This window comes from Chinchilla lanigera, unplaced genomic scaffold (assembly GCF_000276665.1).
Source record: "Chinchilla lanigera isolate Chin_1 unplaced genomic scaffold, ChiLan1.0 scaffold00052, whole genome shotgun sequence".
Classification (NCBI taxonomy): Eukaryota; Metazoa; Chordata; class Mammalia; order Rodentia; family Chinchillidae; genus Chinchilla; species Chinchilla lanigera.
In genome coordinates this window covers 941,743-956,068 of record NW_004955453.1, presented here as the reverse complement: position 1 = coordinate 956,068, position 14,326 = coordinate 941,743, and the positions used below count along the sequence as shown (strand labels likewise).

At 53.3% G+C, this 14,326-nt stretch overlaps 1 long non-coding RNA gene across 1 annotated transcript; it reads left to right on the top strand.

Moving 5' to 3' along the window:
* The first annotated feature begins 8,788 nt into the window (after positions 1-8,788).
* Positions 8,789-13,291, top strand: LOC106149789. Its single transcript, XR_001236183.1, has 3 exons — positions 8,789-8,824; positions 11,270-12,125; positions 12,162-13,291. It is a non-coding gene; the product is annotated as an uncharacterized LOC106149789 (long non-coding RNA).
* The last annotated feature ends 1,035 nt before the right edge of the window (positions 13,292-14,326 follow it).

The window sequence follows — 14,326 nt, the reverse complement described above, 5'->3', positions numbered from 1 at the left end:
TCAATGAGACGAGGCATGGAAAAATCCTTAAAAAGGCCTGTGGCAGGTGGGCAGTGCTAATTAAGTTCGGGTTGTTCTCACTGCAGTCCCCAGCTGGGTTGCCCAGAATGAAGACCTCCATGCCACCTGCCTGCTGGCACATGTGGCCACTTCTGTGAGCTCTGTGGCCGGTGTTTTCTTTTGGCAGCTTCTGGAAGAGCTTGTGGACAGAGTGATTGATCCTTTTCCCCTTCCTCCCTGCCTTCTCCATCTGTTATCTGCACACGTCTGTGATGGCCAGCTCGTCTCAGCTCAGGACAAGGGGCGCCATATTGGAACTGGATCTGGTCTCTGGTCTAAAGGAGTGCCAGTTTCCTGGGACCACCTACCCTGAGGTTTCATTTGTGTGTGAAAAATAACCTTTCTGTCTTGTGGAAGCCACCGTTTTTTTTGTGGTCATGCATGTGATCCTAGTTAATACACAAGGTGAGAATAAAACGTATTATCTTTAGGGACCTACAAGCTGAGCTGACCTGGCAGTTAACTGTTTTGGAGAGAATTGCTAAATTGGCTTTCTGAATTTCCGCTGTCGCCACCTGAGCAGTGCTCCTGGGAAACTGCCTGGCCAGCCACCCTCACAGGATAAAGTCGGTTCTAAATCTGAGGGCCACTTCCATACTCTAGAGAGGTAGAGTTTTCTGGCAGAGCTCCTGGGAAGGCCAGGGCCCCTACCCACTGCACCGTCTGTGCTTCCCAATATGAAGCCCCTGTGTAGCCACCTCAATGACAGTTGCAGCGAGTGTACTTTGTTGAGAGACACTGTGGGTTTCCGTGAGCTGAAACATCTGAAGAAGAGCTGAGCTCATCCAGTGGCCGTTTGCAATGGACATTGTTTCTCAGCTGAAGTAGAATACAGACATGCAGGTTCTGGCTGCAGTGGGGGAGTCTTCTGTTGCTTTTGTCCTCTCCTGGCTTCTCTCTGGGGATGTCCTCTGTCCCCCACATCCTGGCCTTGAAGTGATCACCTTTCTCATGCAAAACAGTGCTGGGCCTTTTAATCCAGAGACTTGAGCTGACTTTGCATGCTCATCTGCTCCGCTTTCCTTTTAGGGTGCCTGGTTGCTTTTTGGTGCCAGGTTTGTAAAATCTAGGTTTGCATCATTGTTTCTTGGGAGGGGGCAGGAGGTTCCTGCTGGAAGAAGATGGCTGCCTTGACTTTGCAGGCAGGATCTCAGCTTTCTAAAAACTCAGAAGCCGGGTGTGCAGCCTCTTAGCCCCTCACTGGGGCAAGCCTCATGGGCTTCTGAGTTCTGCCGCGCTTGAGCCTTGAATAACTGGATCCGTGGGGATGGGGTGGACATTTTCATCTGTGGCTTTAAGACAAGCTGTGCGGCTTCTCATTTGATTTTCCCACAGTGGTTCCCATCTGCCTTCTGCATTTCTTCTTTGAGTCCCGTTAATCATTTATTGTATGTGTTCTGGAATACAAGCTTGAGTTTGTGTTGGTGCATTGAGAGATGAAAGCTCTGCCTTCCAGAGCTCTGTGTATAAACAAGTTCTCCATGTGTGTTTGCATTTCCTCTGTAAAACCTTCAGAGTCTTAAATGCAAACACCAGCGACATCATTGTAATAATTATATGCCTTGAGTGTGGGGCTGTGTGACTCAGGAAAGCTGAGGTTCTGGAAGGTTCCCTGGGGCATTCCTGACAGGACACTTCTCCTACCCACCCCATGCAGGTCTTTTGCAACTTCTTCTGGGAGCTGGAGCTTCAAAACTCAATCAGAAAATTACATTTTGTGTCAGAACTGGGTCTCTCTGGCTTCGATTTAAGTCCGTCCCTATTCAATCCAGCTACCTTGAATTGTGGAGCAGATGTGTCTAAGACACTGTGAATGGCAGAGAAAGGCTGAGCCTCCGGGGGATTGGAGACATCCAGAGCTCTTCCTTAGCGTTACTGTGGCTTGTGTGTTGTATTTTTGCATCTTTTTACTCATTGGCTTTTCCACATTCCCAGAAGCTGTCGATGTTGAAACAGCATTCCATGAGAATGCTGGTTTTTATTTTAGTCAAAATAAAATAGTATTTCAAAGTTTAATTTTCAGAGGGAATGGACTTCATATACCACAAAGGAAACTTACTGTTCAAACCACATTCTGGCTGCTTGGTGCCTGGCGTTGTTGGATGAGTGGGCGCCCGGAGCACGGGGCCCCTTAGTGTCCCGTGCTTGCCCTGAACCCCATCCTTCCATTGAGGATGGTGGCCAACTGTATGTTGTCAGATCTGTGTGGATTTTTCTCCCCTGGTACAACTCTGGGACTGGTTCTCCCCAAGCATGAATGATCTTCCTGTAGTGAGAAACTCAGCTAAGGACAGTCCGGTGGCCCAGGGGCTCCTGGGCGTAAGTGGACCCCACACTGGACCTGGAGACAGGTGTCCCGAGTTCACACGTTGCCTGTACCCTCGCCTTGCTTTGTGGCGATGGTCAGTAGCTAAAGCTCTTGGTCCTCAGCTTCCTGCCGGCAGATGGGAATAGAGTATCTGCTCCAGAGTGGGGAAGAAGGCCATGCAGGTCCCTGAGCAAGCCTTGCCCACCGCCAGCTCCCTGTAGGTGGGGGTGCTGCTCCTCTTTCTCGTCTGCCTCAAGGGGTGGACTTGTGTCTTGCCTGCTAATAGGCCCGTGTGGAAAACAAGTTGCTTCACACATGTGTTAGTCTTTAGGTACGTAAAATGCATCTGTTCTGCTTTCCATCCATCACTCAGCCGGTTGTGATGTCTGAGGTCAAGAAATCTGATTTGATGCTTATGGGTTGAGTGTCAAAGACAGAAGAAAGAGCACACTTGGGTTTTATTTGGGAAAGAATCCACTGGACTGATGACTGTTCTAGAGTAAAAATCAGAGTTGCCCATGGCCTTTCCCAGAGGTCCTTCCCCCACTTTCTCCCAAGGTATGCTGCGTGGAGCGCCAATTGCCTAGTACTGCTGCGGGGCGGGGGGGCGCGGGGGGGGCGGCGGGGAAGCTGGTGAGCATTGCATGTAGAGGTTGACCAGCAGGTGGAGCTGGGTGGGATGGACTTCTTTCCTTTCAAGAAAGAATGGGAGCAAAGGATTTTAAGAATGAGGTTAGCCAGGCGTGGTGGCGCACACCTGTAATCCCAGCACTCAGGAAGCTGAGGCAGGAGGATCATTTCGAGTTTGAGGCCAGCCTGGGCTACGAAGTGAGTTCAAGGCCAGCGTGAACTGCATAGCAAGACCCTGTCTCAAAAAGACAAAAAAAAAAAAAAAAAAAAAAAAAAAAAAAAAAAAAAAAAAAAAAAGGAGATTGGCCCTGGATTGTCATTCTCCCTCAGTGCTATTTTAGTGTCTCTTCTTCAGCAGGGGCAGTGAGACTCTTGTCTTGGGCTCCAGTCTCCAGGACTTTATCCGGACGCGTGCAGCAGGCCAGGCAGTGTTCCCTAGATTGTGACGTTAGGGTCACTACTGAGAAATGGACACAAGCCCTCCCTGAGTTTTTATGGGATCGCTGGAATAAAGGAGGAGGGAATTCGGATGGAGAAGCCCTACCAGTGTGGGAAAGGTCACGACCATGGCGGGGAGCCGAAAACTCGGGACCAGTGTTAGAGATGGCAGACTTGGGTTGGGGCCCTGGAGGTGCCATGGCTTCATCTTGCCTGGCACACTGCACATAGTAGGCATTTTATGAACATGGAGTGCAACAGGGAAGAAAACTGGAGAGTGTTCCAAGAGAAAGGAGTTAGTAGAGCCATTAAAAGTAGATATCTAAATGATGACAGAAAATGTTAATGTGTTACGACAAGTTACCAAACAGCAGATTGAATACATCTCAGTTTTGAAAAAAAAACAAAAAAACCAACACCTCTTCCCCTAACAGTATAAATGTATAGATAGAAGAAGAAAAATCGCCTCAGCATTCGTGGTGTCTGCCAGTGAGGGGGGACATCATAAGTCACTGGCTTCGTGCTCCAGAATCTGGGAGGGAAAACATGGGTCTGAGAGCCAGATGAGTGTTTCCTGTCTGGGAAAGCGGAGACTCAGAGAGGAGAGAGCAGGCGAGTGCCGTCGCTACTCCTGGGCGACACTGGTGCTGGTCTCGGGGCTTTGCCTGCAGTGAGGTTGACCTGGTCCTGATAACTCGGTCCTGAGGGCTCCCCTGTGCACGGAGAGTGACGCGGCATCCTTGGCCTCACCCCGCAGATGCTGAGACCCCCCCCTCCACTGGGATGGGCAGGCAGTTCTTCAGATGCCCAGGCCCAGGGCGCCCTGGGTGCCGGAGGCTTTGAGGTAATGGTAACCGCAGCCTGGGTGGAGGCCAGGGAGCCCTGTGAGCCTGGGAGCTGATGGGGTTCTCAGAGGCCCACGTGGAGGAGCCTCAAGAACTGATGATAATGGCGCTGGAGATAAGGCGAGGACTGCAGGGGTGTAGTGTGGGCGTGCATTTATTTGTTACATGTGAGTCCTGTGGGTGCTGAGCAGGCCCGTGAGGGTGAACAGCGCTTGAGCCCAGGGGTGAATGGGGCGCCCTGCAAAGGTCGTGGGAAGTCGGAAAGCAGCTGTGGACACGAGTGAGCTCACCCAGGGTGATTGTGTGGCTTGAGAGCCGCCCACCTGGGCCAGAACCCCGGGAAATCCCAGTATTTCCAGGGTGGGCAGAGGAAGAAGAGCCTAGCAAGGGAGTTTATTTCTCCAGCCACTGTTGCTGGGCAACTGCTGGCCTGGCGGCTGTGGTGGCGGAGGAGCAGCTGGGGAAAGGAGTGGGTGACCTCACGATGGGTGGGGCTTGTTCCCATCGCCACAGGCCCTCTCTGCCTTCATTGGTCAGGCTGTCTGCTGCCTGCTCAGCATGGGAGAGGCACAGCCTGCTTGCCAAGCCGCACAGCGCCTTTCTTGCTCTTCAAGGTGGCGGAGCTCAGCTTGCTGCATTTTATCTGGTTGGATGTGAATGGTAAGATCCAGCCTCCAGCGAGCTGAGCCGTCCCTTTATCTCCTTAGAGCTTGAGACAAGCCTCTTCAGGAAAGTTAAGCTGTTCTGGGACGACTTTTTTGGATTACCTTCAAGGTCCAGAGGAATCCAGGAATTGATGATGTCATTGGGAATAGATCTTTTCCCTTTTGGGAAATCAGCAGTTTCAGAATTGTGATTTGTCTGATTGGGGATTCAGAGACCCACCGTTGCTGAGAAACAGCCTGCAGGCTGCACCTCCGCTCCTCTCCCCTCGTTTCTATTTCCCCTTAGTAGGTGGGCCTCAGCCTCTAGGGCAGTTTCTTCATCTCAGATGCCTGGGACACCATCAGTCCCCGGTGCCGTCGATGTGTCCAGAGACTCACGCTGCTGTTCCCAACCACCTTCCCGGAGAGAGACGGGCCGTGTGTGGTGCGGGCCTGAGACATGATACCCACTCTCTGTTGATTCAGACTGGCTCCGTTCCCTAGATCCTGGCTGCTCTACTTGGTGGTTAGGGAAGAAAAATGATTGCTAATGGCCATGATGGCCCCAGGCCAGGAGGGAAGGTGCTGCTCCTTCCCTCAAAGTTCAGGGTTCCCCAGAGGCCGGCCAGGGCAGGGCAGAAGGATGTTGTTCCAGAAAGGGAATGAGCTGTGCATTTCCTCCCAGAGCACAAGTCCTCATCTCAGAACTCAGGAAGAAGGAAATCCTAAACTCACCCAGTACCATTTTCCCCCACCAGCAGCCCCAGCTTAATTAGAGACTTGGATGGAGTTGCGTTTCCTGGTTGTTTACTGGCTGCTCTAGTCCATAAACAGCTGAAGTCTGTAATTAAGCTGTCTAATTGGGAATGACTGCAGGAAAAACCATGAATGGGCCGAGGGCCTCCTACTCTGAACCCATTTGTCTGCTGCCTGCTACCTGCAGCCATTCTTACTCTTTTATTCTCCTGTCATCTTTTAAGACTGGCTTGGGGGCAAATTCTAAAGAATAGTGGTAGGCAAACCCTTTGAACTTCACTTTGGGAAACCTGCCCAGTAGAGTGAGTCTGGGAGGCAGGTCTTTTTTCTTTCCCCTTGAAGGAGAAGTGTCAAGGCAAGTTTGGTGGGTTGGAATAATTGGAGAGCGAAGTCCAGCAGTCCTGATCTCTTGGGCTGGATCGAGATGGGCTACCCGGCAATTCTGTCAGCCTCCGCGCCTTTTCCCACCGGATGACGATGTCCCACGCTCTGCCTCCTCGGAGGGACCAGCCTTCTGCTTTTACCTGCAGTAGCTCCCTCCCCCCGCCCGCCCCTGAGTGTAATTTACTATTAGATGATCTTTTGCATAAGTTACCCGAAATCTGTCCTTTCCCCCAACCAGTGGAAGCGATGTAGTCGGGCACACCTCCACACTGCACCAAAGGCTGCCTGAAGGGAGTTTTGAACTTGTAAACATGCTCTCATCTTACAGAGTCAGGCAGGTAAGTTGTGCAGAAATGTGTGTCCCCACTTGGTTTTCAGACTGTGTCACGGTTGTGTTTCAGGGAAACTCTGAGGTTAGCGGAAAAACTATCCCCGCCCACCTCATCCCCTTTTTTGGGTAGAATGCCTTTCTTGCGTTCCAGGGCATAATTCAAGCAGCACTTCTGTAAATGTCAAAAAGTTGGAGCCACAGTGCTTTTTCGCGTCCCCACCTCCCTGTGCCTGTGGAGCTTTTCTTCTGCCCACGTGGCTGATCAGAAATCTGCCTCCCCTGTCTCGCTGGCTCCTGAAGTCTTTCAGGGACAGTGTCTCCTCAATTCAATCACAAATAGTGATACTCACATATGTTATTGCGTCATGGGAAGTTATCCTTTGAAATGTCTCCTCCGGTCTCTACTGACCAAACAGATGGTCTGTATTCATTATTTTCATTTACTGCCAACCTGTTCTCTGTGTATGGTCAGCCTTAATGCAGAGTTTGATAGAAATTATCATACGCTTTTTCTGCATTGCTGCTTAGCCTGCGCAGTGGTTATTTTACTAGAGGTACAAGGTTTCCTCAAATCGTTCCTTTGTCTGTGTCAGCATGGAGCCCCAGGGTAGGTTTCTGGGTGCAGCGGGATCACGTTCCTGTTTTCACCACGCCTTGCAGAGGAGGGTCATCCGAAGGTGCCTGTCTGTGCAGTGGGTCTCACGTGCTGTGTGCGGCCTGCCTGGCACTAGGATTTATCCTTTCAGTTGCTGCCTGTGCATCATGCAGGATTGGGTCCCTCGGTGGAGAGGCTGTACAAAGAAGCAGGAGGCTCAGGGCCTTCTGCGCCCACCCTCTCTTACTGTGCGCATTAGCAGTGACCAGAAGAGTCCTGAGACGGAGGCAAGCCTGCCCTCAGAGGTCCCAGAGAGCATGCCACACTAGGCTGGCTGGACTGTCCCTGTGGATCCAGGACAGCCTTGCCACAGCATGAGGCATTTGGATGAGCATTTGGGTCTCAAATTTGCTGAGACTCCAGCGGACAGTGGAGCCCGGGCTGGGGGCCCACCTCCATTTATCTTCACAGCTGCCACCCGGCACCCACAGCGACCGGCCACTATCCTAGACAGTGACCACCTCAGGTGTCCAGGCCAGCCTGCGAGAATCAGCGGGGCCCTGACTGCTGCTTTTCCAGGTCCTTCTATTTCAGAAGTGACAACAGCAGCAGAAGACCCAGGCTGTGAGGGACATGTAGATATGTCTTCGCTTTTCCGGGGAAGAGCCCTGGAAGCCCTTGGAGATGTAGCCACCTCACAGTCTGGGAAGAAGATCAGTTTGTTTTGCAGATACCAGGTGCAGCCCCAGGCTGTGGACTTGATGACATCCCTGTGGCCGAGCCAGGTGTGCTGGACAGGGCAAGGGCTGGACAGCCCTGGGGACTTGGTGAAGTGCGGCTTGTGGGAGGGACCTAGGGTTTGGTCTCAGCTTTGCAGCAGTACCCGGGGTCTGTGGAGAGAGGCAGCTGGACCAGACTTAAGAAAGCGGCTTCTTCTTGCTGCGGAGGAGGAGACTGATGTCCAAGGAGTACAGATGACCACGGGTGCAAGGGTTCCCTTTAAGTTGGAAGGACCCTACGGAGTGTCCTACCTTTTTCTTGCTGTTCTTCGGAGCTGGGGAGTGAACACAGGGCCTTGCACATGCTCAACACGCAGTCTCCCTCTGCGCTGCACGCACAGGCTGTATCTTTTCATGTGTCACCGAAGGCTCAGTTATCTTAGTGGCTTTGTGGTGGTGGGAGAGACTGAAAACACTCTTGGTGTGACCTAACCTCTAGTCCTGCCAAGCAAGACCCGAAACATCTCCAGGGGTGCTCTGCCGTACCTTTGGTGGGAGCTGTGCGATGAGATCGTCGCGGACATCCGTCTGAGCGTAGCCCTGTTTGCTTTCCTTTGGAAGGACGGGCAGAAACCGAGCAACTCGCTGATGAAACGTGGCTTGCAAACACGCTTCGTGTGACAGTGCTTATCTTTCCCACTGTGCTGTGTCTAAATGGGTTCCCTGGTATCTGAGCCCAGACACACATGTGGTTCTTCTCTGTCCTCCAGTCTGCCTCCTAGAGAAAACCGATTATCTCATCAAAGGAAGTAGGTGACAGAGCCCACGATGTGGGCTGCCCTTCCCCTGTGGCTGTGTTGTAGAGGAGGTCCAGCGTGAGCAGAAAGATGGCTGCCCCGGCCATAAAGAGGCCACTGCGTTCCCGAGCAGCTTTCACCGTGCAAAATAGGGGTGGTTCTGAGCGTCATGGAGTCAGCCCCGCAGGCTCACCGAGGTCGCGGGAAGACGGGAGCTGCTTCCGCTGCAGGTGGTGAAGCCGTGGACACAGTCCTTGGAGGCAAGGGGAGACGACGGGGAAGAGTCTGGAAGGACAGTTGCATTTCTCCCTGCTTAGGTAATGAGAGGAAGAGGGGCCGGAGAGAAGAGAGCACATTGCCAGCGGTCTTCCCACTTCCCGGTCATGTGGCGTGGTCGTGGCTGTGTGTCTGCCTGTGGGGACGTCTTCTGAGAGTCCGCAGCTGGTGTTTATTCCTTGGATATGCCGGTGCTTACACGCTGGCTTCCAAGGAGTCTGCAGCCTGAACCCACAGAGGGGTGCCCCTGTTTACCCTAGAGTAGCTTGTCAACATTCTCTGCTCTGGGATAAACAGTCTGCATGCAGGGTCTTAATCCCTGGAACCAGAGATCGGCTCCACTGGGAGGGAATTGCTTGTCTTTCCATGTTGAATTAGCACGAGGAAGCCCTGAGTCAGACCCGCAGGCTCTGGGGGAGACCAGCTAAGGGGCTGTGGGACTCTAGGTTAACATGCTGCCCGGTGGACCCCGTGGTACGTGCCAGGGATGTCACTTCCATGGGATGGGACACCGCGATCTTCTGTGTAGAAACCTCCTAGCAGCTTTGCTTCTTTCAGTGGTGACTCTCCGTAGAACACATAGGGCAGGGCACTTCCCGGATAGGGGAGGCCCCTGATGTCAGACCTGTGTCCTGCTGCAGAGCAAGCCAAGAACCATCTATCTACTCTGCATAAAATAAGAAAGGTGAGCGGACAGCTGACTCTGAGTTGGGCAGGAACATAGACTGACCCGGGGTGAAGAGTGCAGCTTGTGCTCCCTAGGAGGCTGTTGTAAGAGAGTAACAGACGATCCCCCATGTCTCAGGTGCTCATCGCCCCTTCGCTTGAAGTTCCAGAGAGGGGTCCCTGTGCAGGAGGGGCGCCTTTCATGCTTGGGCTGAGCTGTCCACGGTCGAGCTGAGTGGGGAGGAGCCCTGAGGGTCGCAGGAGCTCTGTGCCCTGGAGGGTTTTGTGAGCCACGCGTGGACGGGGACACAGCACGCCCCCACCTGAGCTCATTCCGTCTGTTAGAACTTGGCGGGGCAACTGCCCTCCCTTGAGAAGGAGGATGGGAAACTGTTCCAGGGAGTCTCTCGGGGCTGAGGCAGCTGGTGCCAGAGCAGCTGCCTGTCTGTCAGATGTTTGAGATGAGTTTTCTTTTCTTCCCTTCTTTTTTTCTTTAGTACTGGGGATGGAGCCTGAGGCTTACCCCTATTAGGCACACACTCTACCACTGAGCTACACTCGCACTTCCGAGGACATCTCTCAGTGCCTTCGAGAGCTTTTATAATTTTTGAGTGAGGTGCTCATCTAAAAATGACAGCTCAGGGTAAGGAGTTTTAGAGTCAAACGATTGTCCCCTCCACTGCTATGATCACCCCAATCCCTAAGTGGTGATGCCAGGGCTGTCACATTTTGGATTGACATTGTGAGGGGTATTCTTCTGGACAGCAGAAGAGGCTGCATCATGAGATATTGAATTTACGCCTTGTTTTTTTTTTTTTTCTGGTACCGGGAATCGAACTCACGACTTTGCGCTTGCCAGGCAGGCGCTGTGCCACTGAGCTAAGTCCCCAGCCCCTTGTTTTGCTTTTTGAGACAGGGTCACACTATGTAGTCCAGGCTGGCCTTGAACTTGTGGCAGTCCTCCTGCCTCTGCCCCTAATGAGTGCTGGGACTACAGGTATGCACCACCACACCTGACTTCAGGATAACGAGTTTCTATTTAACCGTTGTGAATAGAAGCCCTCGAGATTTAAGATGAATCTCTCGCGAGGACTAGACATTTTTGTTGCATCAGCCAAATTGGCAGAACTTGAAATGCAGGTGGGAGAAATGTGGCGGACGCTAAGATGTGCCCAGGGAGCCGTTTTATGCATGATAGACTCGCTCTCCCTGTACCTCAGTGTTGCCCCCTCCCCGGCTTTCCTGCTTGTCCTGACTTCTCTATCTTTTACCCCCTGAGCAACAAAGAGAGCTGTGTCAGAGGTCCAGGTTGAAATAGCACAGACAGCCCCCGCAGGTCACCTCCAGGTGTATGGCATCCACGCACACCTACAGCTGGTCCAAAGGGCCTGGGCTCTGGGGTGGCCATGACCCGACGACGCCCGTCGGTGTGGAAATTCGGGAGTCCTGACCGTCAGTGCTGCTCATGAACAGGAAGAGCAGCCATTAGCTTGCGAAGGGACTGGTGAGGTGTCTGGTCACAAGCGCGTGGGCGGTGTGAGTGAGACGCGCCAGCACCCTCTGGAGAAGGAGGCGCTGTCTGCCCTGCCATTGGGGTATTTAACTGAGCTACCAAGCCCTTTACCCGAGGGCTAAGCCGGGTGAGCGTGGGTCTCTCATCCAAGCTCGAGCCTGCTTCACAGAGGTGGTGTTCCGTTCCACTGGTGATGGCCTAGCCGAGCGATGTATGTTCATGTTTTTTTTTAGTGCTGTGTGAACTTCCGTGATGGCTCTAGTCTCATCTCATCTTCATTTCTAAATTTTTTTTCTTTTCTTTCCAGTACTGAGGATGGAGTGCAGGGCCTTGGAATGTGCTAGGCAAATGCTCAACCACACAGCTGCTCCCCTGCCCCGTTCTACCATCCAGGCTCGAGACTGGCCGCCGCGTAGGGAGCCCTGTGAGAGGAGGGCAGGGCGGGGGTCACCTGGGGTCTGCCCCGGTCTTCCTCGAAGATGCCACACCGCCACCGCCTTCCCTTAAGTCCGAGCTAGAGCAGACTTGGTGCCATTTCAGAAAAATTTAGACCTTGAAATTCTCTCGCCTCTCTCCCCAAGCACGGAGCAGGATGTCAGGACGACGGCTGACAGAGTAGCACACCTGACTTCCCTTGCGGGGGACCCCTCCCTTCCCTGTCACACGTGGGCCAGGCAGCTGTGAGCTGGTGCTGCAGAGCCGGCTTTCAGTCTCTGCTGTCTGGGGAGACCAAGCTTGCGGGTGGTGGCGGTGCGTGCTGGTCCCGTTAGCACACCGCCACGGCCACGTCTGTCTTCCTCCTTAGGGCGGCTTCCAGTCGCCCGCCAGCCGCCCCGCCTCCCGTGGGTGTTCCATTTCTTTACTGTGCTGCTGTCACGTAGGGTCTTAGAGCACTGCTCCTGCACCTCCTGTCTGCACCGGGCTTCTCGGAGGGCCGGCTCCCATCAGGGTTCCCCTCTGCTCTGTGGAGAGGCTGTAGCAGGGGCTGCAAAGAGGCTGCAGACGGCGCTTCCAAAGTTATTACCTCTCGGTGCCTTTGGTCAGAAGTTCCCGGAGTAGGAGTTGGCCCTGCTCCCTGTCTGTTTTTCTTCCCTTGGAGAGAGTGCTTTCTGTTGCACCACATGTGCAGCCCCATGACCTCGGCCTCAGGATGTGGTGGTCAGGTACGCGTGACCTCGGCCTCAGGATGTGGTGGTCAGGTACGCGTGACCTCGGCCTCAGGGTGTGAGAAGCAGGACACCCTCTCTTACTCCAAAGGCCACCAGGATGGCCCCTGCTACCACACAGAGCAGTGGTCTCTCCAAGCGTGAGGGTCCTTTGAGGTGGCGAGATATTTCTAGAAGGCTCAGTTACAGCCATGGAAGGGCCTCACAGAGGGCGCTGGTCGTGTGCTGCAGACAGGCTGGGTCCCTGGGGAGGCAGGCGCAGGCATCCCCTGGCGGGAGGACTTCGGCTGAGTGGGAGCTGCAGCACCGCGAACCTCGGCGAGGGCAGGCTTGCTTCCGCTTCCAGAGGATTTCCGTGCTCCTTGTCAGCTCGGCCACCCTCGGAAAAGCACTCATACTTGCATGCATCTGTGTGAAACGTGTTGCCACAGTGAGCCTTTGACCGGTGACCCATCCTTCCCAAGTCTGGAGAGGAGTGGGGGAACCGGTAATTTTCCAGTAATTTTCAAGACATTTGAGAAACGAGTTTATCTGACATGTGTCTGTGACATCTGAAGTGTCACAGTTTCTGGAAGCTGTGTGTCGTGTAGAAGGCTGAGCAGCGGCTGGAGGCTGGTCCAAGAGAGCGGGTGGCGAGCCCCTCGGGGCCTCTGAGGACTGCACTGTGACGCTCATGGGCTCCGTCATGCTGCTAGCCCAGGCCCCTTGGGCCCCGCTGTCCCGAAGAGCCTGCAGTTGTCAACTTGTGCGTGACACATGGCACCAGGTATTCCTGAAGGAAAGGCCTGGGCGTGTGTGGACTCTTCACATCAAAGGAGGGCTGATTTAATCTCCAGCTTCGCAGCTTAGCTACAGGATTTCCAAGGCGAGAATTCAACAAGTTGGAGTGGATGGCCGTGCCATGACATCAGAAAACTATTGACCAGAGAGTGGTCTTTGGCTGGACAAGTAAAATTGATCAGACCCACGAAGAGAAAAAGATTCTGAGAGATTCCTTCGTGGCTCTGGGATTTGAGTTTGCTCTTCTGTCCTGTTTGCCTGCCTGTCTGTCCATCTGTCCATCCATCCATCCATCCCTCTATCCCTCTGTCTGTCTGTCTCTTCTCCCCACTGTGCCCTCCCCCATGCATTACGTGTTAGTGGAGGACATTCTCCTTGTTAGTACTGGGGATGCGGCAGAGGAGAAAGAATGTAGTGCTCTATACTCCGCTGCTGGGGCTGGCAGTGGCCTTGCTTCTTGGTTCCAGGGACTCGGTATCCTCCACCGAACTCCTCTGAAGAGTCCTGGGAAGTAGGGTCTAGACAACTCAACATTAAAAAGAAAGTACCGGTTTTCGGAGTAACAAAGTATGGCTTTTGCACATCACCAACTTCTGAGTTTAGCTTCAGCTAAGTGAAAAGTCTAGAAAGACTTATTCAAGGCACGGGTCTGGCAAGAGCCAGCTGCACTCCGGAAGCACCAGGTGGGGCAGATCAACCTCTGTGTTGGGTGGGGGCCGAGGGACCTGGGGTGGGAGGTAGGAGATGACTGGATGACCCCAGGTGGGAGGAGGTCTGAGAACATTACACTCTGGATGCCTGCAGTCAGCAGTGTTCCTAAACTGCTTTTCAGGCACGCTCATCCCCATTCTGATAAGTTTCAGGGGAACATATTAGGTGCTGATGGGTGAAGAGCTCATTGAATAGATTACAGAAACACAAAGATTCCCACCTAGCTAATCTGAGGTGCTGTTATTACACAGATAAGCGGGGATGACACAGAAATCCAGGCCCTTGGCCGCAGTGTGGGCTGGGGTCAGCTGTTACCGGAAGCAGCCTGTGTGCCGGTGTGCAGCATGGAGGTGGGCACTGCTGAGCCCCAAAACAGTGGTGTGACGGAGAAGGTTTACCGTGCCGAAAGTCAGCTGGCAGTGGGAACCTATGAAAGGTTTCAACCCGGGAGTTACATTTCTAGGAATCCAAGCTAATGAGTTCCCCAGTGATTGACAGATTGGTTTATGTTCCAGAGAAGATGAGAACCAGCCACAGGGGTAGACAGGTAGGTAAGGCAAAGGTCTCTCCCCGACAACACCTTACCCTGACAGGAAGAAGCCTTGCATCACACCAAGGGTCTTTAGTGTGAAATTTGTAGGCCGTGGGTGCATTCCTTCTGGTTCTGAAGTCTTATTTTTTAAATGGTAATTGAGAGCCCGTAGGGC